Raw genomic sequence first — 13911 nt, 5'->3', positions numbered from 1 at the left:
AAAAATAGTCATACAAATAAAAAAACAAAAATGTGAATGAGATTGGACGCTTGGTTTCATGATTAAAAATGGTTCCTTGTTCGAATCTTGCATATAGTGGTTCAAATGAGAACAAAAAAATGTTAAGAACTCTAGGAACCATTTTTATAATCTTTTTCAGGGGTATTTTTGACATATCAAATATTAATATTATATTAAGCATACTTTTCCATTCCCTAGTTTCTGTTACACCCCCGACCACCCATGGAAACACCGAGGTATGCGACGTAGGTCATAAATCATAGTTATTGAACATACATTGAACAATACAAATATTATCTTATATTATTACTGAAATAGAAATTAAATTGACAAGAGCATCGCTAAATTGAGACATACGCCTAACAATTCGGCGTTTACAAGGGTACAATAAAAATAACGGAGTCTTCGGAGAGAACACTTACGGCTTGCTAAATAACCTAAAAATGCATGCATTTAAAATACGTCAACAAAATTGTTGGTGAGTTCTACAGGTTTTGACATGAAGTATTTTTTATTACGAAAAACGTTTTATAAAATTTATCTGGTTGACCAACTTTTATAAATATGTACCTTTCTATCAAAAGTATAAGATAATTGAGTTATAAAAATATATTTGGTCTCATTAAGAAACATAATGCGTTCAAATCCAAATTTTGAAAAGGTGGCAAAATACATACCAGTAAGTCAAACATATATAAAAATTTATACAATTCTCATGACCAAAATACTTTTTATATAAGGATATTGAGTGTCAATTTATATAAAATAAAGTCATATCGCATCTTCTAAAAACATCAAATGACCAACTTTACTATAGAAGTTTTATACAAGCGTTTGTATAGTTTATTTGTAAAAATCATAAGTTTTGAATATATAAACTTTGTAAAATCGTGTCGTGGTATTATTTAAGTATTAACTTACTTAATTTGGGAATCAACACTTAAACAGTGGGACAAACTCCTACCATATACTTATTGTGTTTTTGTACAAGAACAGAGGGTTTAAATTAATAACTTATTAGCTGTAAGTTATTAAACCTTAATCAGTCGTGTCATGATATTAATTAAGTGTTATATAACTTATTAGCTATATGTTATTAAACTTTAATCAGTCATATAAACCAAATGTCGATTCTATATGGTAACAAAACAAAACTGGGATTTTATGATGAACCCATAACCGAACTTATGACACCTACACTTTTTGCACCTAGTCCACAGGAGCGCATGCTTAAGTCCCTTACCCCGTTATAACACATGGTAATATACAATGGTACTATTGTCAGCCCCAAAATCTGTCTCATCAGATGTAATTGTAGCTAGCAACTCCAAGGCGGGCGGTTGAACCGTACAAGATCAATTGTATGACACTTATACCTGTCGTTACTCATTATCTGAGGATTAACGGTTATGAAAATATAGATTTTTTCCACTAAGACACACAGTCTTAGTATACCTAACAACATAGCTCAAATGGCTTAGGATACGAACCTAACTCATATGGCTCTAGAAACAATGTGACATCAATAGGGAGACTCTGGAGTGGTGGATCGTAACAATGTGTGTAGGCATCCTAGTCCTAAACCTCCCGTTATAAGATTGTTGAATATTTATGATTTTGTTATTTAGGAGTAATATTTTATTGAATTCTTTTACTATTGGGATACGCAAGACTTAATTAATTTTGAAATTTCTATTGTCTTTTCTAACGGAATTTTGACAGCATAACAACTGCTTTTATAACATTTTCATGGTTTCAACCAATGTGAAACCATCAATTACCGTAATATTTAGAATTCACGTGATTAATACAAGATAATATTTTGCAATTAACGACTCTTCTTAAGTTCTGAAGTCGATCATGTTATTTACTTAAATGAAATTCATAACTTAGTAGAATGATTTATTATATTTAATACAAAAATATTTTAATAAGTTTTTGCATTCATTTTTACATAACGTATATATATTAAATGTTATTTTTCGATAATTTTAACTATTAATTATATATTTTCATAATCTTAGTCTTTCCATCAAATATGACATTGCACTTTCGTTTTATATGCGGATAATAGTTATGGATATTTTTATATCTTTACATGCTTCCATGTGATACTTTAACTTATACATATAAAATCATCATTTTTGTAACTTATAATATCAACTTGTGTTATTATAGCAATCTACTTATAATCTTGTGTTTTTTATTAATATTAATTAATATATCACAACGAGGTGTAATTATATCAATAATGATATTCTGCTATAACTTATATGATTTATGTCATTTAGATTGCTATTTCATAAACTTTAGACCAATAATAAAGTATGATGCTATTTTATGTATAAAACTAGAAAATCATCACAACTTTAATATACACACATATATTCTCCCAAAAACATTAAAACTGTAAAAGAGGGACCGTAGAAACTCACGTTTAATGCATGATCTCGATTTAGGTTCGTTTTGCGAAGCTTGTTGTGACAAACCACAATTTATGCCTTCTTGAGTTTAAACAAACCATCAGGGCTATTTTGATTAAAATAAAGGGAACCAGGGTTGATTTATAATTTAATTCACCAAAATGGACGGTTTTAGTTAAGTAAAACAAATGAGAGGGATTGGTTTGGGTATAACTTATTATATGTAGGAATGTGTTGGAAATAACTTAGCAAGTGGAGGGTTGTTTAGTAAATTAATTAACCTAAAGTGGCCATTTTTTATCAATCTTTTCAAAGAAGGGTTGTTTTGGTATTACCCAACATTTTGAGGGATTAAATCGGTTCAAGAGATTCAAACAAAAAGAATTGTGGTTTTTGTGCCTTTTTTGATCGATCAAAAGGAAAGAAACATGAACGAAGGTGCACAAAAACACGAACAAAATAACCGAGCGCTTTTGATGATTCATCTGTCAAGCAAGGAAAGAAAAAAGCGGGGGCAAATTATGATGCCAACGATGGGAAAGGGGACCTCCACTCGTTGGTTTTCATTTAATCGATAAAGTGACTCACGAACGGGGGAAGCGGCAGGGAAGGCTCGGTGGTGTTTAATTAAGAAAAAGAAGGGAGGAAATCGAAGGTATTGATGGATTTGAGAATACCAATTGAATCTTGGATGATATTATAGACATGTGTGTGAATCTATAAAGGTAAGAGAGTGATATACGAATCAAAATTGATAGATAAAGAATGACATTTGGTTTGTATAAAATTTGATAAGGAAGCATTTGGACAATCTTTCAAAGATTGAGAGGGTACTTACAATTATACTTTGAGATTCTATGAATGATTTAGAATAGATACATACACATATACAAGGGTATTCCTAAATCTAGTAAATGTGCCATGTATATATTTTTATTGAAAGTTAGAGATATGTTATGTAAAAGTGGAAGAAGAAATTAGATTTAGGAAGTATTTATTAGTCAAATTTGGACATTTACTCAATTAAATGTATTTTATTGAACTAGAAATGATGTCACACATGAGGGGTATATAAAAAATATATATTATTTTCTAGCATTCTTGATTTGCCTACTCTAGATCTTGATGTCTAATAATTTTCCTGAAGATGGAGAATGATAATCTCGGGTTCAAGGATTCCAAAAACTCAGATGGATCCTAAATCCGATATGTAGAACTGCAGGAAAAGACGTTTAAAGTTTCGCGATTAACTGTTTCAGAGATTCAAAATTGATAGAATTGGGGTTTTTGTGCCTTTTTTTGATCGATCAAAAGGAAAGAAACATGAACGAAGGCGCACAAAAACACGAACAAAACACACGAGCGCTTTTGATGATTCATCTATCAAGCAAGGAAAGAAAAAAGCGGGGGCAACTTACGATGCCAACGATGGGAAAGGGGACCTCCACTCCTTGGTTTTCATCTAATCGAGAAAGTGACTCACGAACGGGGGAAGCGGCAGGGAAGGCTCGATGGTGTTTAATTAAGAAAAAGAAGGGAGGAAATCGAAGGTATTGATGGATTTGAGAGTACCAATTGAATCTTGGATGATATTATAGACATGTGTGTGAATCTATGAAGGTAACAGAGTGATATAGGGACCAAAATTGATAGATAAAGAACGACATTTGGTTTGTATAAAATTTGATAAGGAAGCATTTGGACAATCTTTCAAAGATTGAGAGGGTACTTACAATTATACTTTGAGATTCTATGAATGATTTAGAATAGATACATACACATATACAAGGGTATTCCTAAATCTAGTAAATGTGTCATGTATATATTTTTATTGAAAGTTAGAGATATGTTACGTGAAAGTGGAAGAAGAAATTAGATTTAGGAAGTATTTATTAGTCAAATTTGGACATTTACTCTATTAAACGTATTTTATTGATCTAGAAATGATGTCACACATGAGGTGTATATAAAAAATATATATTATTTTCTAGCATTCTTGATTTGCCTACTCTAGATCTTGATGTCTAATAATTTTCCTGAAGATGGAGAATGATAATCTCGGGTTCAAGGATTCCAAAAACTCAGATGGATCCTAAATCCGATATGTAGAACTGCAGGAAAAGACGTTTAAAGTTTCGCGATTAACTGTTTCAGATTGCACAAATTATACGAATCTGATTTTGGTCGAAATTGAAAATGTGATAAAAATATAACACAATAATATAACATAATCTGAATTTAAAAACGTGCTCAAAAACAATTTACGAGACTTGTAGTTATTCCAAACGAAGCAGTGGATGGTTCGTTTCATGAAAATCAGATAATACTGATTTTATAACTTAAAATGGGTGTAACTTCTTCATAATATCTCTGTTTTGGATGTTCTTTATATCCACAAAATCAGGAGAACGTAATCTATTCAAATTTCTTATCTGCAGCTCTAAAATAAACTTATTGCAAAAAATTATTTTAACATCACCAACAAATTTAATTTTTGGTGATTTTCGATTTGATCTTCAACGATAGATGTTTTGAGATGTTCTAAAAGAAATTATGAATTTAATATATTTAATATACATTATACAGATATAATTACACACAAATGGTCATTAATACATAGTAATTCGCGGTGGTTTGACCATCGAACTCTAACTAATTTTTCCCAATTGTTATAGTTTCCAATTAGTTCCACTTGTCATTGGACCACAGTCTGACCACCGTCGAACCGTAGCCAGACCACTGCTGGGTCGTCAGACACCGCCAGACTAAAACCGATTCAATGACATTTTTTTGGTCGTATTCACATTTGATAGAATAAACATTGGAACTTTCATTTCTTTGATAATAGTTTTTAACACATATCATTTCATTTTTGAAGCCAAATGTACAAAATTTAATAAAAAAAATAGAGTTATGTCTTGTCAAATTTGATTATGTTTTCTGAATGGTAGATTTCAATAGAAAATATATTGTTTATTAGACATATTCAACGTTTAAAATACCATATTCACAGTTTAATAAACATGTTAATTCACAAATACACAATTTAATATTTTCATGCATACATTGATTAATATTTTAACACAAATTTATATAAAATATTCAACTTAATACAACCCATTTTTAGTTTAATACATAAATATCTCAACATAATACAATCCGTTATACACTAATTCACATATTGAAAGAAGTCAAACCTAAACTTTACTACTACCAACTACTACCACATGCTACCAACAACAACTTGTGCCACAGTCGCAACCATCATTCCTTCCAAATCTGATATGTACATAAAATTATTGATTAGCAACTTAAAGACTATAATCACAATTTAATAAACTAATTAATTCACTTATTCAGAGTTTAATGTGAAAGAATTAGAAAAACTAATACATTCTTACATATATAGGTAACAAAAAAAATGATTCATAAGAAAATTAATACAAAAAATCATACATAAATCGTTCATATTTTAACACAGAGTTCATTAAAAAATTCACAGCTTAATACAAATAATTCACAGTTCAATCCACAAAATTCACAACTTAGTATAATAAATTTACATTTTAATACATAAAAATTATATATTCACAACCATATTCACAACTTAAAACTTATATTTATACCTTTAGATTTATAGGGTAGTGCTTCTTTCAAAGTTTATTTACATAAATATTGATAGTTTAAATTTTACATACTTTATTCAAAATTATATAAAATCATATAGGTGTGTAATGCTTCTATCATCTTATATTTTAAAAGTAAACAAAAAATTTATAAAAAAATCATAGCTTAATAGCAGTCAAATCACCACTTAATACATTTAATTATGTAACACCGTGTTTCGAATCGTTTCCCATTTTGGGGTGGTGATCAAGGATTGGGTATTAGTAGACTTAGGACCCCTGAAGAATTCAGATTTGGACACGTTTGGGGTGGATGATGTAAGTAGGATGATCCGGGTACTTGGTTTGTACTTTAGAGCCAAAGGGTATTTTGGTAATATGTCAGATTGGGCTTCCAAGGGTTGACCAGTTGACTTCCAAGGGTATTTTGGTAATTGTTGGTGTTAATTGGTTTGGTTATTTGGTAATGATCAATGGTGGAGTTCATGCTGGTGGTCGGAGTAGCCTGGCCTTATTTCTTCAAGTCGACAGTTGCAGGTGAGTTATCCTCACTATATCGACAGGGTCTAAGGCACCAAGGCCGGCCCTTTATCGGATGGGAATCCGGGTAGTTGTTTTTGATGTTATTGCTTGGCTATGTATGCATCCAAGTAGTTAGGATGATATATATTAGAGACCTGGTTAAGGTCGGTATCCTGGTATATAGGATGATGCTATGCTAGTGACTGGTTAGGTCGGTATTCTGGTTAGGATGTTGCTATGTTATGTGATCTGCTAGATCGGTTGATTAGTTGTGAATTGCTATATGATTATATGTTTATGTGCACATGGTTGTTGGACTGGGGTTGGGTTGAGACGGGTCCTGCTTCGTGGTGTAGGCCAACATACCCAGGGCGGACCAGTTAGACCGAAGGCCCGGCAAGCGGTTCGGATAGGCTGAAGGCCCCAAGAGGGCGGACCGGACGTGCCAAGGCTCTGATAGTGGACCAAACAGACTGAAGGCCCGGTGTGGGCGAACCATTCATACTGTAGACTTGATATGCATGGTTGTTCTGTTTATGTTATGATATTATATGATATGATATGTGTATGGTATTGTGGTTGGTATTTTGGGGGTAACTCACTAAGCTTTCGGGCTTACAGTTTCAGTGTATTGTTTCAGGTACTTCAGGATACCGTGGAAAGGCGAAGGCGTGACCGTATCGCTCCTCATCCTTATGTTATGATTTTTAGGACACTCTGATGGAAAATAATTTGAAAACATTTTGTAAACAATGCTATGTGGCTTTTAATTATGATTGAAAAAGTTTAAATTTGGTATGAATTTTATGGATGTTACATGAACCTTCATCTTCAGCTGCTGAACTAATCCCAATAGTTCAGGACTCATATGCGGGATGCTCACAAACCGAGGGGAGACCACCTTCAACAAATAGAACCGAAGACTCCTTTGAAGTAGAGGACATTCCATCTAATGTAGCTGCTGAACATCAATAATATCTCCTACATATATGGACGAAAGACCACCCACCTGGCCAAATCATCAGAAATCCATCCACAGTTATACAAACTCGTTCTTCTTCAGATTTAACTAATCATTGTCACTATGCACCTTTTATGTCATAAGTTGAGCCCAGAACCATGAAAGAGACATTTCTAGAGCATGATTGGATTAATCCAATGCAAGAGGAACTGACAATAGTTGAAAGAAACAAGTTTTGGAAACTTGTACCGAATCCAAAGGCCATACTGTAGTTGGAACCCGATGGGTCTACAAGAACAACCTAGATGAATCAGGTGATGTGATCTGCAACATAACTCGATTGGCTGCTAAAGGTTATAATCAACTCGAAGCAGTTGACTATGATGTAACATATGTTCCGATAGCAAGTATGTAAGCCATATGTAGGGATGGAGATTTCACCCGACCCGGTGGGGAACCCGGTTGACCTTCCCCAGTCAGGGATGGGTATTACACGCCAAAGTAGGTACTGGGTATCGTGTCGGGGATCCCCATTATGCTAAAATCGAGGATGGGGTCGGGGCCAGGGATAACAATCCCCAACCCGCCCCTCCCCCGCTTTGAGGACTATATGTATATATATATATATATATATATATATACACACACACACACACACACATATATATATATATATATAGAGAGAGAGATCATTTATTAAATTTAAATTAAGTCCACCAAACTGAATTGATCTATATTAGACCATCAGAGATAGAGTCCGTATATCAAGTTATGCTCCTAATTCCAAGAGTTCGTCAATCGTCACTTCGTTCGATGATCTGTATACCAAATCGTCACTTTTGGTTTTAATGCTTGCTGAACTTTATGATTGGTGTAGACAGAATTTGATTACCGTATGTGGTTTTGGTCGCTTATTAAGTTTGTTTTTTTTGTAAGTTAGAGTGTATTATGTTGATAGATTCGGGATGGGTTGGGGATGGGTTGGGGAAAAGCTTAAAATACAAAGGGGAGGGGATTTGATTCCCTGCATCTGTCTAGGAAGGCAATGGAGATGGGGATGAGGTTAGACACTCGGGGATAGGGACAGGGATGGTCAACCCCTCCCCACACCCGCCCCATTTCCATCCCAAGCCATATGTATTTTTCTTGTGTATGCGGCACATAAGAACATCAAAGTCCATCAAATGGACATAAAAGGTACATTTCTCAATGGAAAATTGAAAGAAAAAGTGTATTTACAACAACCTTTTAAATTTTCCCAACCATTGTTATAAGTCGGAGAAAGCAGTCTACGATTTAAAACAGGCACCAAGAGCATGGTATGAAACTCTTTCATAGTTTCTTGTTAACTCCAGGTACAAACAAGGTGTAATAGATCCTACTCTTTTCAGACGAGTAAATGACAAACACTTGATGCTCGTGCAAATCTATGTAGATGATATCTATTTGGTTCAACTGATCAAGGAATGATGGATGACTTTGCTAAGCTTATGACCAACAAATTCCAAATGAGTATCAATAGAGAGATTAATTTCTTTCTAGGTCTTCAGGTCAAGCACGTCCCTCAAGGAATTTTCATCCATCAAGAAAAGTATACTATTGAATTGTTGAAGAAATTCTTAATGGACTACTGCTCCTCGGCAAAGGTCCCCATGGCCTTTAGGTATAAGATCTCAGCTGACCCTACCGATGAGTCAGTTGATCAAAAAATATACTAAGTAATGATTGGTTCATTAATGTACCTCACTGCAAGTAGACTAGATATAATCTTTGCCATGGGTTTATGTGATAGATATCAGGCTAATCCCAGAGTATCACACTGTTGGATCAGGTGTCTAAGTCCATAACTATTTCTGGTAAGTACTTGACCCAACCCGGCATGATCCATTTGGGTTGCATGGCACCATGCAATTGGATAAACTAAATGAGAGAAATAACACATATGGTCTTTTAATATATTATAAGTTCTAATATATTAATAATATTATTTAATTAGTTTTGATCAAGAATTAATTTAGATTTAATTAAGTGATCAAAAGATAACTAATTAAATATATGGGTAGATTATGTAAATCTTCCATATCTTATATAGTGGGCTAAGAGGCTCCATGGATTATCAAGTTGGGTTCCACCCATAGGATACTCCATGGAGTTAAACCATGGATCAAGAAATGAAGAGTCATGGAACATTAGGGTTTACCTAATGCAACACACTATATAAGCAACATAACTCTCCCCAAAATCGGCTACACTAAGAAACAAGAGGGCTTGGCCGATTTTGCATGTGTTAGAGTATTATCTCAAGTTTATTCTTTGCATTTGGTGTTGTGTGAAGCATTTGAGGCATCACACTTGAGGTGCTAGGCTCACAAGGTTTCAAGGTTCTCTTTCAACAACAAGGTATGTAGATCTATCTTTTATACAAAGAAAATTGTACCCCATGTATGCTAGATAGGTTCATAACCTTGGAAAACAACTTTGCATGATTACTAGACAAACATAGATCCAAGGTTATTAGGGTTGCATGTACACTTAGGAAGTGTTAGAATGCTCAAAACCCTTCACACTTGATTGCAGTCAAGCAGATATTCAAATATCTCAAAGGGAGTAATGCTTAGGTCTCTGGTATCCAGCAGGAAAAGTCTTTAGTCTACAAGCTTTCACTGATGCAGACCATGCAAGGTGCAAACTCGATAGAAAAGGCACCTCAGGAAGATGTGAATTTCTAGGTGGAAGATTGGTGAGTTGGTCCTCAAGGAAACAATATTGTGTCTCACATTCCACTTTAGAGCTTGAATATGTTGTCGTAGCCAGCTGCTGCTCTCAAGTCCTCTGGATGAAAACAGAGCTCATGGATTGTGGGTATAGGATGATACGGGTAACCATATGTTGTGATTCTGAGCATGCAATAGCCATTTCACACAAGCCTATTCATCACTCTAAGAAGAAACACATGGAACTATGGTATCACTTCATCAAGGATCATATCTTTAAAGGTAATACTAAACTAATATTTGTTCCATCTCACAAGGAAATAAATGATGTCTTCATAAAAGCACTCGACTCTACAAAACTTAAAGGCTTTTCAGAAATGTTAGGAATGATGAATCCAGTCCCTCAATTCTTCTTGAAAGGATAACAACCGAAGATCTCATGATCTTTGGGTGTAATTAATTCTGCTTCTTTTCTTTTAAAACAAAATTATCAACAAAAAAAAAAAAAAAAAAAACTCTTGAAGCATTTTACTTACCTTATCTATTTCTAGAGTAACTAATGTAGTGCATACTTCATAAGTTGCTCCTCGGTATGCTCTGTATACCGAATACCAGTTATGATCTATGTACTCCTTGGGTCTCTTTACTATTAGTATTCTTAACCTTGTGATCAAGTTGCTCCACAGTATCCTCTTCCCGCAGACTCATTCAACAACCCGCAATCACCTATCATCAGACCGATCAAAGTTCATTTTATGCTATTTAATGAATCTGAAACATCAAATCTTTCAAAGGAAAATGTTTTATTCTTCTTCATTTAATTTGTCGCACAAGAAAGTGGTTGCTCTTCAAAAGACTTTTCTTAACTAGATCTATTTTTAGTTAAAAGAATAAACAATTTGATTTTCCTTGAAATATTTTTTTTCTTTAAATATATTTTACTCAACCAATCCCATCAAGCAACCTTTGGGGTCATACCCATTCCACTCCATTTTATTCAACGGATGAAACCATTTTCACCACACGATTGTCGGGTGCATCATCACGTCCCTGCAACTGAATTAAATGCTCCCTCTTTTCCCATAAACATTTTTTATTTAAATTAAATTTTATAAAGATAATAACCCAAAAGTTTTTACCAGCTCTCATTGAATTGATGTTAGTGAATTTTGAAATTTAGAAGTTTAAAAACCCTTTTTCTTCTCCAAGAAAGTTACGCTTTCTGAACTCTCAAGGTGATCTTCTTCTTCTTCATCTTCTTGCAAAAACCCTTTCCAACAAGTTCTTTAAATCACTTTCAGTTAACAATGGTGAAATTCGGTGCCTCAAAGGCACAATCTAAGGCTTCCTGCTCTCCAAAACCTACTGGTTCAGGATCAACCATCAAGAACATCAGTCCTTCCATCGTTACTAGCAATTACAGGGGAATCTTCGATGATCGTGACAAATACAATGAATCCATGAAGCTCATAATCAAATACCTTCCAACTCATCCACTATTTGGCACTTTTGACTCATTCAAAGTAGCAATACCCCCAAGAGATCTTGTTCAAATGTGCTTTTTCTACATTCAGGCCTTTGGACAAATTACAAGAAGTTTATTTCAGCCTCATCGATGATTCCTTGCTTTTTCTAACCAAAGAAAATCTTTTGGAAGCCATCAACCTTTGAGTTTCACCATCTGTTGAGTTCTACACTCTTAGCAACAACGACATCTTTGATGCTCTATACAGGATGAGGAACCAATGCAAACTAAAGGGAGTGGAAGAGTTCAAGAATCAAAAATTACTAGTTGTTTGGCAATACATTTGCCACTTTGTTTTTCAATGTTTGTTTGGAAGAACTGGTGGTACAGATAACGTGGACAAGCCACTCCTCGACATCGTGTGGATCATCTTCACTGGAAACACTGTGAACTACAAAAACATCCTTTAGGATGAGATCCTTTAATATGTTAGCAAAGGGAACCCAAAGGGAGGAATGATGGAGCTCACCTGTGCAAGGGATTAGTCCTTGTGCTTGATCGATCTACAAAAAGATGCAAAGATCAGCCTCGAAAATGTATGCCAATAAAGAAAACCCCATTCGTCTAATTTTAACTTGGATTCCGATAAACTAATTACTTGTTTGCTCAAAATAATTGAACTTAATGTTCTAATTTTGATTCAAAGGAAAGAAAGTGTGTAGTTGAAATAACTCACTCAGAACACTTTTTAAAGGATTACGTGGTATGATTAAATCGAATAAGCCTTTCTGGAATAAATACTCGGCCGTTTGTGAACCCTCGGGTACTGTCTTATTCAATGTTTGTTGAATTACTCTTTTACCCGCAATGGCAATGTATGCATTAGGTTCGGAAATAATGATATCCCCCAACATACCAAAACTAGTTGTCACCCCACCGGTAGTAGGAGATGTAAGAATTGGTACATAGAATAACTTTTTATTTGATTGATAATCATATAAAGCAGAAGATATTTTAGCCATTTGCATCAAGCTCAAACTTCCTTCTTGCATACGTGCCCCTAGAAAAGATACTTTCAAGAAACGACGAACACGAGTGAAGTGGCTATACATCAAATCCATTTACGGATCTATATGCTCCGATTGTAACTTCCAGATCCAGAATAGGTGGCTGGTATACTACCATAATGAAACTGCCTTTTATTTTTTTATTCGGATCGGATTTATGTTGGCTTCGTTGGGAGGATCACGTAGTTTTTACGTCAGCTCAAAAAGGACAAGTTGCCTTGGAATCGAGAAAGTTATGTGCAGTTCATAATTGCATAAAAGGAATCAAAGTAAAGTAGTGGTTGCGGCGCATTGAGGCACTTCTTCGATGGTTCCTGTACGCCCGGCCTGCCGGCCCGCACTGAAGAATTCATGGGTTGGCAGGCAGGCGAGACAAAATGAGCAGGCACTACTAACCAAGCCAAGCCCAGTTCCTGCCGATAGGCGTAGGTAGTTTACTTCCAAGCCTTGCCTTGTATGATAGTTGTGGTCATGGCCCGAAGGAGCCTTAAGCACTTGTACAATGCTTCAAGTCAACCCCCCCCCCCCCCCCCCCGTTGCCTAGAGCCTGTACTTTCCATGTTTTTAGTCAAATACACGTTAGCGCGCTACACCTAGCAATTTTTTCTCTGAGAGGCTCGCTTCTTCTTACCCCTTATTGAAAAAAAAACGCGTTAGCTCTTTTACTTTTATTTATTATATAATACCTTCTTTCTACTTCTTTCTCAAAGTAAAGCAAGCAACCTTTCACCTTTATTTTTTTCAGGAGATATAAAAAGAAGCAACCCTACTAAGCAAACATAGGCTTGTGCTCGAAAGCAAGAAACAACGGATTTCACGCTTCTTGGAGCTATTAAGCATCTTAGACTATTCCATTCCATTTTGCAGCTGGACAGAAAATTGGAAACTTTCCACGCGAACCGCTTTCTGCGGGATGCTCTTTTGCGCTACGATGGATTTTTTTTACTCTTTAAGTGTGCCACTCCTTCTTTTGTTATGTATCGGTAGCTGCTTTTCCAACACTCTCTTTTATCCCGCCGAAGGTCCCCCTTACGTAATAGGGGTTAAGTTAAGGGGGTGCACATCGTGGTCAAATATGCATGTAAAACCCAGGGAATCCTTAGTATTAAGTA

The sequence above is a fragment of the Lactuca sativa genome, chromosome 2 (genome assembly GCF_002870075.4).
Source record: "Lactuca sativa cultivar Salinas chromosome 2, Lsat_Salinas_v11, whole genome shotgun sequence".
NCBI lineage: Eukaryota > Viridiplantae > Streptophyta > Magnoliopsida > Asterales > Asteraceae > Lactuca > Lactuca sativa.
The sequence above is the reverse complement of the archived record's forward strand: the minus strand, read 5'-3'. Positions refer to the sequence as shown.